Consider the following 13,687-nt stretch of genomic DNA (forward strand, 5'->3'; position numbering starts at 1 on the left):
CCTAACTTTATCCTGTTCAGCTATTGGCCAGTGAGCTTGCTTATTAAACCAATCACAGTGATATACATTTACAGTGTAAAGGAGCATTATTAGCCAATGAGAATAAAACATATTCACAGTGTACAGAAGGATTATTCCACAGGTAACTGCCCAGCATTGTCCAGTAAGCAGTTTTCTTGTAGTCATCCAGCACTTCTGGCTCTTGGGAGTTTTCTGTCCCCTCTTCCAACCATGATCCCTGAGCCTTGCATGTATGGGTGTGGTATAAAGGTTCCACTTTGGGTTGGGCACTTCCACAGTCTCTTAAGGTTCTTTTTTGCAATAGGTAGTGATTATTTAGTCTTTGACACAGGGTATCCTTGACTTGCCTAAAACTCCCTATGTTGCTGAGGATGTCCTTAGAGGCATGTGCCACCACATCAAGCTTATGTTGGGCTTGGAGTCTTGGGCTTCATAGTTGCTAGGTAAACATTCTACTAATGGAGTCATATTCCTAGTCCCAAGGAGTATTAAGAATGAGAAGGAATCATTGTTTGCTGAGAAAGGGCACGGTGGACTGGTCTAGACAATGATGCTCTTATTGATGATGATAAGATGAAGAATTAAAATGTATTAGTTGAGTATTTTTACATCTTTACAGGGAAATCGTGCCTGATAGTGTTAACTATCATAACTACCATGTCTAGTGAGGTCATGTATCTTAGAGGAAAAATTACTATTACCACTTTCCTCAACCAATATAACTCCTAACTGCATTCTTTTTTAACATTTTTTAAAGATTTATTTATTATGTATACACTGTTCTGTCTGCATGTATGCCTTGCAGGCAAGAAGAGGGCACCAGATCTCATGACAGATGGTTGTGAGCCACCATGCAGTTGCTGGGAATTGAACTCAGGACCTCTGGAAGAGCAGTCAGTGCTCTCAACCTCTGAGCCATCTCTCTAGCCCTCCTAACTGCATTCTTATACTTATCCCTATATCCACAGATAAGCATACCTCTCACTCATCAGCAAAATGCTTCTTTTTACCTCAGACTGTCTTATCTTAAAAGTGATGTCTCCCAAGACCCATACAAAATGTCTAGGATGGTCATGCTGGAGTGAAGCCTTCTGGAGCAGGAGTCCTGGGGCCAGCAGCCACGCTTCCTGCTGCTAGAGTCAAATGCTACTCATAGTGCTGATGGGAGTGGGTGTTGAAATAACTGGGCTGTCTTGGAGGCCACCTGGCTGGCGGTTTCCAATTGGGAAGGGATCTAACAACTGTTACCTGTTTTAATTTTCTTATTGTGACAAAGTGGCTGACGAAAACAACTTTCCAGAGGGTTTCAGATCCTACTTGCTCAGCCTGGTGCTTGGTAAACATCTGGAGTACACAGCAGGGCAGAGCACCAGAGTAGGATGAGGACTTGGAAGCTAGTACAACTTTAAAGGGCACATTCTATGGATCTACTTCCTCCAGATGTGCATTCCCTAGAAAGTTCCCACAAGCTTCCAAACCAGCAAGACCAGCTGAGGACCAATGCTGGAAACATTAGCCTCTGGGGTCATTCTATAACCAACCACAGCATTGCTCCAGTGGTTGAGTAACTTGTTCTCAAGAGTTTAGGCTATTCATAGGAAGAAGGAAAACTTCTTATTAATGACTGTGTGAATGTGAAGGACTTACCATGAAATTAACATTCTCTACGGTGCTTAATGGAGTTTCTTCTCACACTGCTTAACCATTCTTATATCCCTGACAAATGGCCCTAGGAAGGGCTAGGTTTCTCTATGCCTTCTTCAATTCAGATCCCACTTTGCCTCCAAAATGCAAGATGACTGTCACAGACATTTTCTGTACTTTCACATTTATTGTACAGATACCGTTTCTTCTTGTCCTGTCACAATCCCCACTGTCAAACCTTCATTCTATCTCTGTATAGGTTGCTTAGTGCTGGGTGGAGGTGAGGCTGGGGATATGGTGTAGGAGGTCCTTCTGTATTTGTATTGCTCTCAGTGGTTAATCAATAAAGAAACTGCTTGGCCTGATAGGGCAGGACTTAGATAGGCGGAGAAGACAGAACTGTATTCTGGGAGGAAGAAAGCAGCAGATTGAGCTGAGCCACCATGACGTCACCAGGTCAGAGACGCTGAATCTTTCCCAGTAAGCCACAACCTCATGGTGATACACAGATTAACGGAAATGGGTTAGATCAGGATGTGAGAGTTGGCCAAGAAGAGGCTAGAGCTTATGAGCCAAGCAGTAATTTAATTAATACAATTTTTGTGTGGTTATTTTGGGGGTTAAGCTAGCTGGGCAGTGGGACGCAACCCGCTGCTCCTCCATAATACAGGGATATGGGAATGGAAGCCCTTGATGTGATGAGCTTGAAACAGAACTGCCAAGCTCCACCTTGCAAATAAGCATCAGCTTGCTTTTCAAAACTCAAGAAGATGGATGAACCAATCAGCAGCATGAGAGTCTAACTTTCTGCTTGCACTCCATTTCCAACTCTAATGTATCTAATATTATGGTGGCTTGAACAAGAATTGATGTGGAATTTCCCTCTGTATGCTGTGAGTATGTTTTACTATCATTGGTTAATAAGAAGCTTTTTTGGCCTACGGCAGGGAAGAATAGAGATAGGCAGGAAAACTAAAGTGAATGCTGGGAGAAAGAAGGTGGGGAAAGAGAGACATTATGTAGCTGCTGAAGGAGACAAATACCCTAGAACCTTACTTCTAAACCAAGAACTTTGTGGTAAAATATAAAATAATATGAATGGGTTAATTTAATATGTAAGAGTTAGTTAATAAGAAGCCTGAGTTAATAGACTGATCAGATTTTAATTAATACAGTTTCTGTCTGATTATTTTGGGTCTGTGTGACCGGGGAATAAACAAGCAACCTCTACCTACAGAGAATGATCCCACAGGTTCATGCATTTAAATATGTCATCCCCAGATGGTGGAACTGTTTGGGAAGGACTAGGTGTGACCTTGTTGGAGGAGGTGTGTTACTGGAGATGGGTTTTCAGGTTTCAAAAGACTCTGATTCTCAGTGTTCTCTCTCTGCTTCCTGGTTGTAGATCAAAATGTGAGCTCTCAACTATTCCTTTGTTCCACTACCATGTACTGTAACTCTGAAACCATAAGTGAAATTAAATACTTTACCTTGGTCATAGTGTTTTATCACAGCAATAGAAAAATAACTAAGGAAATTAATTCTGCCTAGGCCCTGTGCAGTAAGAAGTCTTAGAGCTAGTGGTTACCTGCCTACTGGAGCATGGCCTCTTATACTATATACGCTGATGCAGAGCTGCGTCCGTCCTCTTTTCCGGCCTCTCTGTTCTGGTTGCAGATTTTGGTTTCTGATCCCTGTTCCAGCAGAGGATTCTGATTTGTGAGTTTACCCCTAAATAAATAACCACCTATTTCTCAATTCTGAGTTAGTGTGAGATTTCTTTTAAGCATCCTTCTTCATTTGGTGCCCATGTGGATTTGGACTCCACGCCTACTGGGTGGACAGCCTAACGGCCTAGCCATTCCACAACCCAGATTGTCTCCCAACCCTGCCCTCTTGGCTTGCTTTTACCTAAGCGTTTTTTTTTTTTTTTTTAAAATAGAATCTCTGCTACAGCAGAGTTTACTGCATGTGGCAACTTGGAAATTTCCCAAGTGCATGCACCACTGCTGCATTCTCTGGGGTGGTTCCTTGCCACGTGGTGACTTATACAGCTTCCAGTTTCTGCTCCCTGTCTGTGAGTTCTGGATTTCTTGCTCCATGTATGGAATTGATTTAATTGCTTTTAATTTGTCAAGCAAATTATATTTCTCAGTATTTAACCAGTACCAAGGCGGGAAACTAAAGCGGCTCAGAAACTGAAGCAGCCCAGGACCATTCCTGTCACCACTGGTTGCACTGCTTCTAGTCGCAACTCTGCAACCACGACATCTGCTGGACAATAAAGATTACAGTTTACTGGATCAGATAACAGGTAATTAATAAATCAATATGGCAGACTTCATTAATATTGCAACTTTTAGTAACTGTTTTGATAATACTATGAATTGTATTATGCGAGGCTTATATGGCTATGGTGATACTTCAATTTATTGGGCATTGGGTTTCAGTTTTCTTCTCCATATTCTATCATTAAGGAAGAATATGATACTTTTAGGAATGATACAGTCTTTATAGACTAATAATGAATAGCTAGTTGACACGATTAATACCATCAAAAATCAAAAGTTGCCTAAAAATTAATACTATTAAAAAGGATAGCATTAATTTTATAGACAAAATTGAATCCATATCTAAGGGTACTAAGAAGTTATCTGAGAGAATCATATTGTTGAATTTGATAATCAACGTTTGTTAAAAAGTTATGATAAGTTAGCAGAAAGACTGTCTCTCCAGGATGGCAATCTGCAACTATTCAAGTAATGTCCAAGGATGAGGTGTTATCTTTAAAGAAGAAACTTCAGACCTTGGAATCACATGTGCAGAATGAGGACCAGAGGTTAGGTGCGTCAATGAAATCACTAGAAATATATACAGGCCAGGAGATTCAGGCTTTACAAAAGACAATAAAAAAAAAAGATTTGAAACAACTGAGGAAATTTTTGGATCTGATGAACAGGGAAAGAAGGCACAAGGTACAAGGACAGGATTCAACATTGTCAGTAGCTGTCAGAGATGACTTACCCAAGGTTTTAGCTTCCTACCCTATAATCTACTCTGATAAAGCATCAAGTTCTGAAGGCCCCAAAGGATCCAAAGGTAGATGGTTACCTACAGGAATGAATGATCTAAGAGAAATTAAGCAAGCTGTTGTAACTTATGGCTTGCATTCTGCATTTATTAAAGAGATGATAAAGACTTGGGCTTCTAGCATCAAAACAACATCACATGATTTCTTTCAGTTAGTTTCAGCAGTCCTGGATTATAGACCTCAATTACCGTTTAAAATCTATTTCAGGGAAGAAGCCAAAATTTTGGAACAACAGGGAAAAGTAAAAAGCCTAGACTTCCAAAGATCAAATTCTTGGTCAAGGCCCTTATGCTGATCCACAGGTTCAAGCTCTTTATGATGAAGAAATCTTGATCCTATGCCATAAAGCAGTCTTAAATGCTTGGGACAGGATTCACTAACTAGGAAAAAGAATTGAATCATATACCAGGGTTAAACAGGGCCAGAGAGAACCTTTTAGTGACTTTTTACAAAGATTAAGTAAGGCTGTACAAATAGGAGTAACAGACCCAGATGCTAGATGAGTACTTATTGAATCTCTGGCTTTTGAAAATGCCAACTTAGAATGCATACTTGGACCTTTAAAGCTTAGATCAGAACCTATGGATGAATGGATCCTGCATACAATGAACATTGAGACATTTGACTATAATACTGAATCTTGGGTAGGGGAAGCAATTTACAAAGGAATGAGGAGACATCAAAATGCCAAATGTTTTAATTGTGGTAGAATAGGGATTGTAGACAAGGAATTCCTAGGAATAATATCTCTTTTGGGAATGGAAAAAATAGGAGGACTCAGCCTTCAGGTATATGTAGAAGGTGTGGCAAAGGCCGACATTGGACCAATGAATGCAGATCAACAAAAGACAGACAAGGCAACTCAATACCATTGGGAAACTCCTTGAGGGGCCTCTCACAGGCCCCCAAGTCAAAAGTGGCCTAGTCATTCCCAGTAAATGTGAAGGACATGTCTCACTAGGAAAATTTAAAAATCCAGAACCTTCTGTAAAAGACTATAGTATTCTAAATGATAGCATAAACAGGGAGGATAAGTCAAAAATTCCAATAGGAAATTAGAAACGTATATTCTGGCAGACTTCTATAAATGATCAAAGACCAACGCTAAGAGTGCATATAAATGACACTGTAATTGTTGGTTTGATAGACATGGGTGCATATGTGAGTATCATTACTCCAGAATCTTGGCATCCAAATTAGCCTCTTCAGGAGGCAGATGTTCAATTACCAGGAAATGGAACCATATCTCACGTTAAACAAAGCACAATATGGGTTGACTGTATTGGGCCAGAAGATCAAAGAGGGAAACTGAGTTCATATGTGGCTAATATTGCAATAAATTTATGTGGTCATGACCTACTAGAGGAATGGAATACCCAGATTAACATTCCTGCAGTCCCAGGAACTCATAATTCTGTAAAGGATATTATAAGGTACTATACACAAAAGTCACTATTAGGGCTGTACAAGAACATAAAGCAACTAGCAAACCTTTAGAGGTACCAACAACCCTACCTTTAAAATAGTTAACTGAGAAGCTTATATGGGTTAAGCAGTAGCCTCTTGCTGAAGATAAGTTGCAGGGTTTAGAACAGCTGGTACAAGAGCAACTAGATGCTCACATACTGAAGAATCAACCAGCCCTTGGAATTCTCCTGTATTTGTTGTAAAAAAGAAATCTGGTAAATGGAGAATGATGACAGATCTAAGAGCTGTCAATATGGTATTCAACCTATGGACCCTCTACAATCTGAAATTACTCTGCCCTCTCTATTACCAAAAGGATGGCCTCTTATACTTATTGATTTGAAATATTGTCTCTTCACTATACCTTTGCAAGAAAAGGACAGAGAAAAATCTGCCTTCACAGTGCCTACTTATAATAATTCTCAGCCTATTAGGAGGTATCAATAAACTATCTTCCCACAAGGAATTCTGAATAGCCCTACATTGGGCCAATACTCTGTATGTCAGCCATTGGAAATAATTCGTAAGCGATTTCCTAAGTCTATAATTTACCATTACATGGATAACATTTTGCTATCTGATTCGAAGATGGATACTTTAGAAAGAATGTTTGAAGAAGTAAAGAAGGTTTTGCCAAATTGGGGGTTACAAATTGCTCCTGAAAAAACACAGAGAGGAGATTCTGTCAATTACCTAGGTTATAAAATAGGTTTGCACAAAATTAGGACACAAAAGGAACAAATTAGGAGAGACTGGTTGCGGACTCAATGACTTTCAAAGATTGTTAGGAGACATTTCCCAGTCTACAGCCAGCTGTTAGGATCACACCTGATCTAATAATTCATAATTATTATATCATAATACACAAAACCTTAGATGGTGATAAAGATTTGAATAGTCCCAGAGAATTAGCATCTAAAGCAGAAAGGGAAGTGACAATTGTTGAGGAAAAATTACAGGAGGCACATGTGGATAGGGTGAATCCAAATCTTTTTTTTTTCTTTTTTCTTTTTTTGGTTTTTCGAGACAGGGTTTCTCTGCAGCTTTTTTTTTAGAGCCTGTCCTGGAGCTAGCTCTTGTAGACCAGGCTGGCCTCGAACTCACAGAGATCCGCCTGCCTCTGCCTCCCGAGTGCTGGGATTAAAGGCGCGTGCACCACCACTGCCCGGCTTCCAAATCTTAATTGTATTTTAGTCATACTGCCTTCCAGAATTTCTCCTACAGGAATTTTAATGCAGAAGGATGATATTATCTTGAAATTGATCTTTTTACCACATAAACCAAGTAAAAAAATTAAAACTTATGTGGAAAAAGTCTCTGAATTGATTATAAAAGGTAAATTGAGACTTCATCAATTAGCAGGTATAGACCCAGCAGAGATTAGAGCCTTTCACTACTGGTGAAATAAAAACAAAAAAGTTATGGGAAGATGATGAACCATGGTAAAGAGCTTGTGCTAAATTTTTGGGAGAAATTAATAGCAATTATCCCAAAAGTGATAGACTTAACCTTATAAAGAGAACTTCTTAGATTCTTCCCTGAATTGTACATGATGTTCCAATAACTGGAGCTCATACCTTTTATACTGATGCAAACAAATCAGGGAAGGCAGGATACAAATCAGAAGAATTAAGTATGGTGTAACCAAGCCCTTATAATTCTGTCCAGAAGGCAGAATTATATGCTATTCTCATGGTGCTAAGGGATTTTAAAGAAACTCTTAATACAGTTACTGATTCATCATAATATGCAGAAAGAGTTATCTTGCACATTGAAACCACTGAATTTATACCAGATTATACAGAATTGCCTTTATTATTTATTCAGGTGAAAGACATAATCAAGAATAGGCTTTGTCCTATATACATAACACACAACTGGTCCCATACTGGTCTGCCAGGCCCTCTAGCACAAGGTAAAACAGAAATTGATCAATTATTAATTGGAAGTATGTTGCAGATCTCGGAATTTCATAAAAAAACATCATGTCAATAGCAAAGGTTTAAAGAAAGAGGTTTCTATTACATGGCAATGAGCTAAGGAGATTATAAAGAGATGCCCTACTTGCTCTTCCTATAGCCAAACACCACTACCTCCAGGGACTAACCCAAAGGGCACTCAAAGGAATGAAATCTGGCAGATGGATGTGTTCCACTTTGCAGAATTTGGAAAATTAAAATATGTACACATCATTGACACTTATTTAGGTTTTTAGTGGGCAACTGCTTCAAGCTCAGAAAAGGCTGATTCAGTAATCACACATTTACACATTTATTAAAAGTTATGGCCACCATGGATATACCTGCACAAATAAAGACAGAAAATGTTCCAGCATATGTCTCTAGAAAAATGAAACTGGTTTTTTTTTTGGTTAGGGTTAGGGTTAGGGAAAAAGAAAAAAAAGAAAAAAAAAGAAACTGGTTTTTTTGCTTATTATAATATTAAGCATATTACAGGTATATCACACAATCCTACAGGTCAAGCAGTTACAGAAAGATCAAATCAAACTATAAAGGTTATGCTAAACAAACAGAAAGGGGTGGAAAATGGCCCCAGAAGTAGATTACATAATGCCTTATTAACCTTGAATTTGTTAACGCTAATGAAAAAGGGACAAAACAGCAGAGAGACACTGGACAAGAGAAAAGTCTTCTGAATTAAATCAACTGGTTTATTTCAAGGATGTGCTGACCTTACAATGGAAGCCAGGAGATGTGCCGTGTTGGGGAAGGGGTTTTGTACTTGTTTCCACAGGAGAAGAAAAACTATGGATACCATAAAAATTGATAAAGATTAGGTTTGAAAAGGAGAAACCTCTTGAAAAAGAGAAATGACAGCTCATCCACAACGATGACATCCATACAGGTGGTAAGGAAACCTCATAAGGGTTGGGGCAGGGTTCTCTTCTTGTTTTTGCAGAAAAATACTTATCTTCAAAAATCATGAGACCCTGGATGTTTGGATGCTGACAGATGGAAAAATTACTACCTAATAAAGATCATCAAGAAAATCAAATATGATTTGTAAATAGAAGTGATAAAACATATACATTCATCTATATGTGTGTGCATATATATTTATAATATATAGAGCTGGTTTTGGAGTTGGACTATGGCTCTGTCCTCTAAATATAAGCATGTTGTTAAAAGAAAAATTCAGAGTTTCTGTCTCATGACAAGAACCATATGATATGGGAAAGAAAAAATAATTTAGAAAAAAAATTACTTTTCTTCATATCTATTTTTGTCTCTATTGTACCTTTCATTGAATATATACATATATATATAGAGAGAGATACATATATATATATATAAATATCTGTATATGTCTATATAAATAATGTTTAAGTTTTCCACAATGAAGAATTTTCCTGTAGTAATCTTTGAAGTTTCCAGAAAGAAGATGGGGCCCCACAACAACAACTCCACCTGGTTGATATGATGTCATGATGCTGATTGAACTACTACAAGACTTGCTTTGGGTACCAACTGCTCACGATGGTTCCAACTTGGTTAGCTGAAATGGTGCACTTTTTAAAAATATTCTGGCCAAACCTCCAAATAGGAACTGCAGAAAAACCCTACCAAATTACTCAGAGACTATTTGCAATTATACCAGACAATAATCTTGAAACATAACCATCATTTTACTTTCACAGGATCCCATAGAAAGAACATCACCCCCATGACAGCTGGAAGTAATTCTAGAAGATGACATCCCCTCTCTCAACAAAGTTTGTCCTCAGGGTTAGGGATATCATTTAGGGGTTGACTATAATTGGCATAGGGTTCGGGGTTGGGGGGGGGGGAAATTTTATAGGCTCAGGGATCTCTTTGAAAAAAGAAAGAGGGGTGAAATTGGATAGGATAATAGATTAGTATGAGCTTACTCACACTAATAATAATAGTTAGTAATAGAGTGAATACTTGTGAGTTATTATTTATAGGCAATTACATTGGTATAGATTCTTGTATATTGGTACAAAGTTAAATTATATTGAATATTGTATGCATGTATGGCTATACCTCTGCCTAAAACATTTTTATATATTGATATATATTTACCATATTGCTATGTACATTTCTACCTCTGATCAAGATACTTATACATTGTTTACATTTTGAGGTCATTGTCCTCATTTGGTACACAAATGTTTATTGTATAATATTCTAATATGGAGTCTTAGTCTTTAAGTTATATAGATATTAAGAATTATAGAACAATAGTCATCTATATTTGTAATACTTATAGTTAGACTAATAAGGTTCTTTAGATACATAGAGATTATATTCTGCATAGAAAGGGAATATTCAACCACTTCAAAGAGCTGTAGAATATGTATTTAAATAACTTAGGGTTCTGTTGAAGTGAGACATGATTGCTCCTGGCAGCACCAATCTATTACCGAGAGAATGTTGAGCACCGAAGACACTCCACTTGGAGCTTTTCTTCTTGGCAAACTGACCTTTGGGTAAAGACATGCCCATGCCTCAACCACTGACAAGATACATAGTATCTGGAAATAGATAAGCAGGACTGTCAAATCTTGCCAAGACAGGGAAAAACAGTTTTGAAATTTTCCTGCCTTTGAAAATGGTCTTTCAGTTATTCTATGCCTTAGTCAAAGTTGGTTGCTTCAACTTTGCAAATGACACTTTGGGTGACTGCCCATGTAGCCAATTGTCTCTGTCATTTGTTGCACATTTTGGAAGTTGCTTGATTGCACTTCCTGCTTACTCTAGTAATATTATTTCCCTTCTAGGATCTTCAATGGGGTTGAAGACTAGATAGTTGTAGTTACTTTCCTCTTAGGACTTGACCAAGTTATTAATTATATAAGACTTAAAATAGTTAGGATGTGATAATTATTGAATATATTTGTTCTTATTGTATATAATTTTATATTAGACTTAGAACTCTCTTATTTAAACAAAAGGGGGAGGTGCTGTAGGAAGACTTACAGCTAGTGGTTACCCGCCTACTGGGGCGTTGCCTCTTATACTATATACGCTGATGCAGAGCCTGTGTGTCCTCTCTTTTCCGGCCTCTCTGTTCTGGTTGCAGATTTTGATTTCTGATCTCTGCTCCAGCAGAGGATTCTGATTTGTGAGCTGCCCCTAAATAAATAACCACCTATTTCTCAATTCTGAGTTAGTGTGGGATTTCTTCTTTTAAGCATCCTTCTTGAGCTCTGATGTGAGATGTCCTTCTGTATATGTGTTGCTTTTATTGGTTAATGAATAAAGCTGCTTTGGCCTGTATCAGGGCAGAAGATAGCCAGGCTAGAAGAGATTTAGATAGAGAGTAGGCAGAGTAAATGTAATGCCATGTAGCAGCCTCATGGTGATATATAGATTAATAGAAAAAGGTTAATTTAAGATATAAGAGTTAGTTGATAAGCAATACTATACAATAAAGGAATTTCTGGAGGCATCACAATCCCTGACTTCAAACTCTACTACTGAGCTGAAAACAGACTGTATTGGCATAAAAACAGACTTGGGACTGTTTAGATTAGAACCAAATCAAAGTCCCAGATATTAATCTACACACCTTCAAACACTTGATTTTTGACAAAGAAGCAAAAAAAATAAAATGAAAAAAGAAAACATATTTTACAAATTTGCTGGCATAACTAGATTTCAACATATAGAAGAATGAAAATAGATCTGTGTCTATCACCATGTACAAAGCTCAAGCACAAATGGATCAGAGACATCAACATAAAGCCAGCCACACTGAACCTCATAGAAGAGAAAGTGAGAAGTACACTTGAATGTACTGGCACAGAAGACCACTTCCTAAATATAACCACATTAGTACAGACACTGAGATAAGCAATTAATAAATGGGACCTCCTGAAACTGAAAAGCTTCTGTAAGGCAAAGGACACAGTCAACAAAACAAAACAGTAACCTACAAAATGGGAAAAGATCTTCACTAACCCACCCCACATCAGACAGACAGCTGGTCCCCCAAATATACAAAGAACTCAAGAAATTGGTCATCAAAAGAACAGATAATCCAAAAAAAATGGAGTACAGACCTAAACACAGAAATCTAAAATCGCTGAAAGACATTTAAGGAAATGCTCAATATCCTTAGTCATCAGAGAAATGCAAATCAAAACAACTCTGAGATTCCATCTTGCACCAGTAAAAATGGCCAAGATCAAAAACACTGATGACAACTTATTCTGGAGAGGATATGGTATAAAGGGAACACTCCTGCATTGCTGGTGGGAGTGCAAATTGGTACAGCCCCTTTAGATATCAGTATGGTGATTCCTCAGAAAACTAGGAAACAACCTTCCTCAAGACCTAGTAATACCACTTTTGGGTATATACCCAAAGGATGTTCAATCATGCCACAAAGGACATGTGCTCAACTATGTTCATAACAGCATTGTTCGTCATAGCCAGAACCTGGAAACAACCTAAATGCCCCTCAGCCGAAGAATTGATAAGGAAAATGTGGTACATTTACACAATGGAGTACTACACAGCAGAAAAAATGATGACATCTTGAAATTTGTAGGCAAATGGATGGATATAGAAAACATCAAGTTGAGTGAGGTAACCCAGACCCAGAAAGAAAAATATCATATGTACTCACTCATGAGTGGCTCTTAGACATAAAGCAAAGAAAACCAGCCTACAATTCACAATCCATAGAACCTAGACAACAATGAGGACCCTAAGAGGGAAATACATGGTTTTAATCTACATGGTAAGTAGAAAAAGACAAGATCTCCTGAGTAAATTGGGAGCATGGGGACCATGGGAAAGAGTTGAAGGGGAGGGGATAGGAAAGGAGGGGAGCACAGAAAAATGTATAGCTCAATATAATCACTTAAAAAGGAGTTAGTTAATAAGAAGTCTGAGCTAACAGGCCAAACAATGTTGCAATTAGTATGTTCTGTGTGATTATTCAGGTCTGGGCAGTAGGAAACAAAAGAACAGTCTCCATTGACAAGGCCCCAGGTTGTTATGAGGTCCATTCCCCCCTTTCTTTGGATTCCGATAGGTTTGGGATGGAGAGGTCTAGGTTGAAGATCAGTTGCTAGAATTTTCCTCTACAGCTGTCAGTGATTTATTTTAAAGCATTAAATATATGGTAACTTCAGAGAAATTTTACTTAAGAAGACAGAAACTTAAAGAAAATAGAAAAGTTTCCCATTTGACACCAAGATGACCTAATAACTTTATACTTGTATGCAAGTACAATAGCTTTTTAAAAGCCAACAACTACATTTTTCATTCTTGTCTTATATAATATATCCTGACTGCAGCTTCCCCTCCTAGGTCCCAGTACCCCCCACTCCTTTCTTCCAGATCCACTCTTCCAGTCTGTTTCTCCATAGAAAAGAGGAGGCTTCCCAGGGATATCAACCAAACATGGAACAACAAGATACAAAAAGACCAGGCATAAACCCTCACATCAAGGCTGGGTGTGGGAATCCAA

General features: G+C 38.1%; 1 protein-coding gene across 1 annotated transcript in view; it reads right to left on the minus strand.

Annotated features, from left to right (window-relative positions):
- Zcwpw2 (zinc finger CW-type and PWWP domain containing 2) overlaps positions 1-13,687 on the minus strand; it is a 122,221-nt gene that overhangs the window by 12,978 nt on the left and 95,556 nt on the right. The gene's annotated exons all lie outside the window — the stretch shown is intronic.

This window comes from Arvicola amphibius, chromosome 3 (genome assembly GCF_903992535.2).
Source record: "Arvicola amphibius chromosome 3, mArvAmp1.2, whole genome shotgun sequence".
NCBI lineage: Eukaryota > Metazoa > Chordata > Mammalia > Rodentia > Cricetidae > Arvicola > Arvicola amphibius.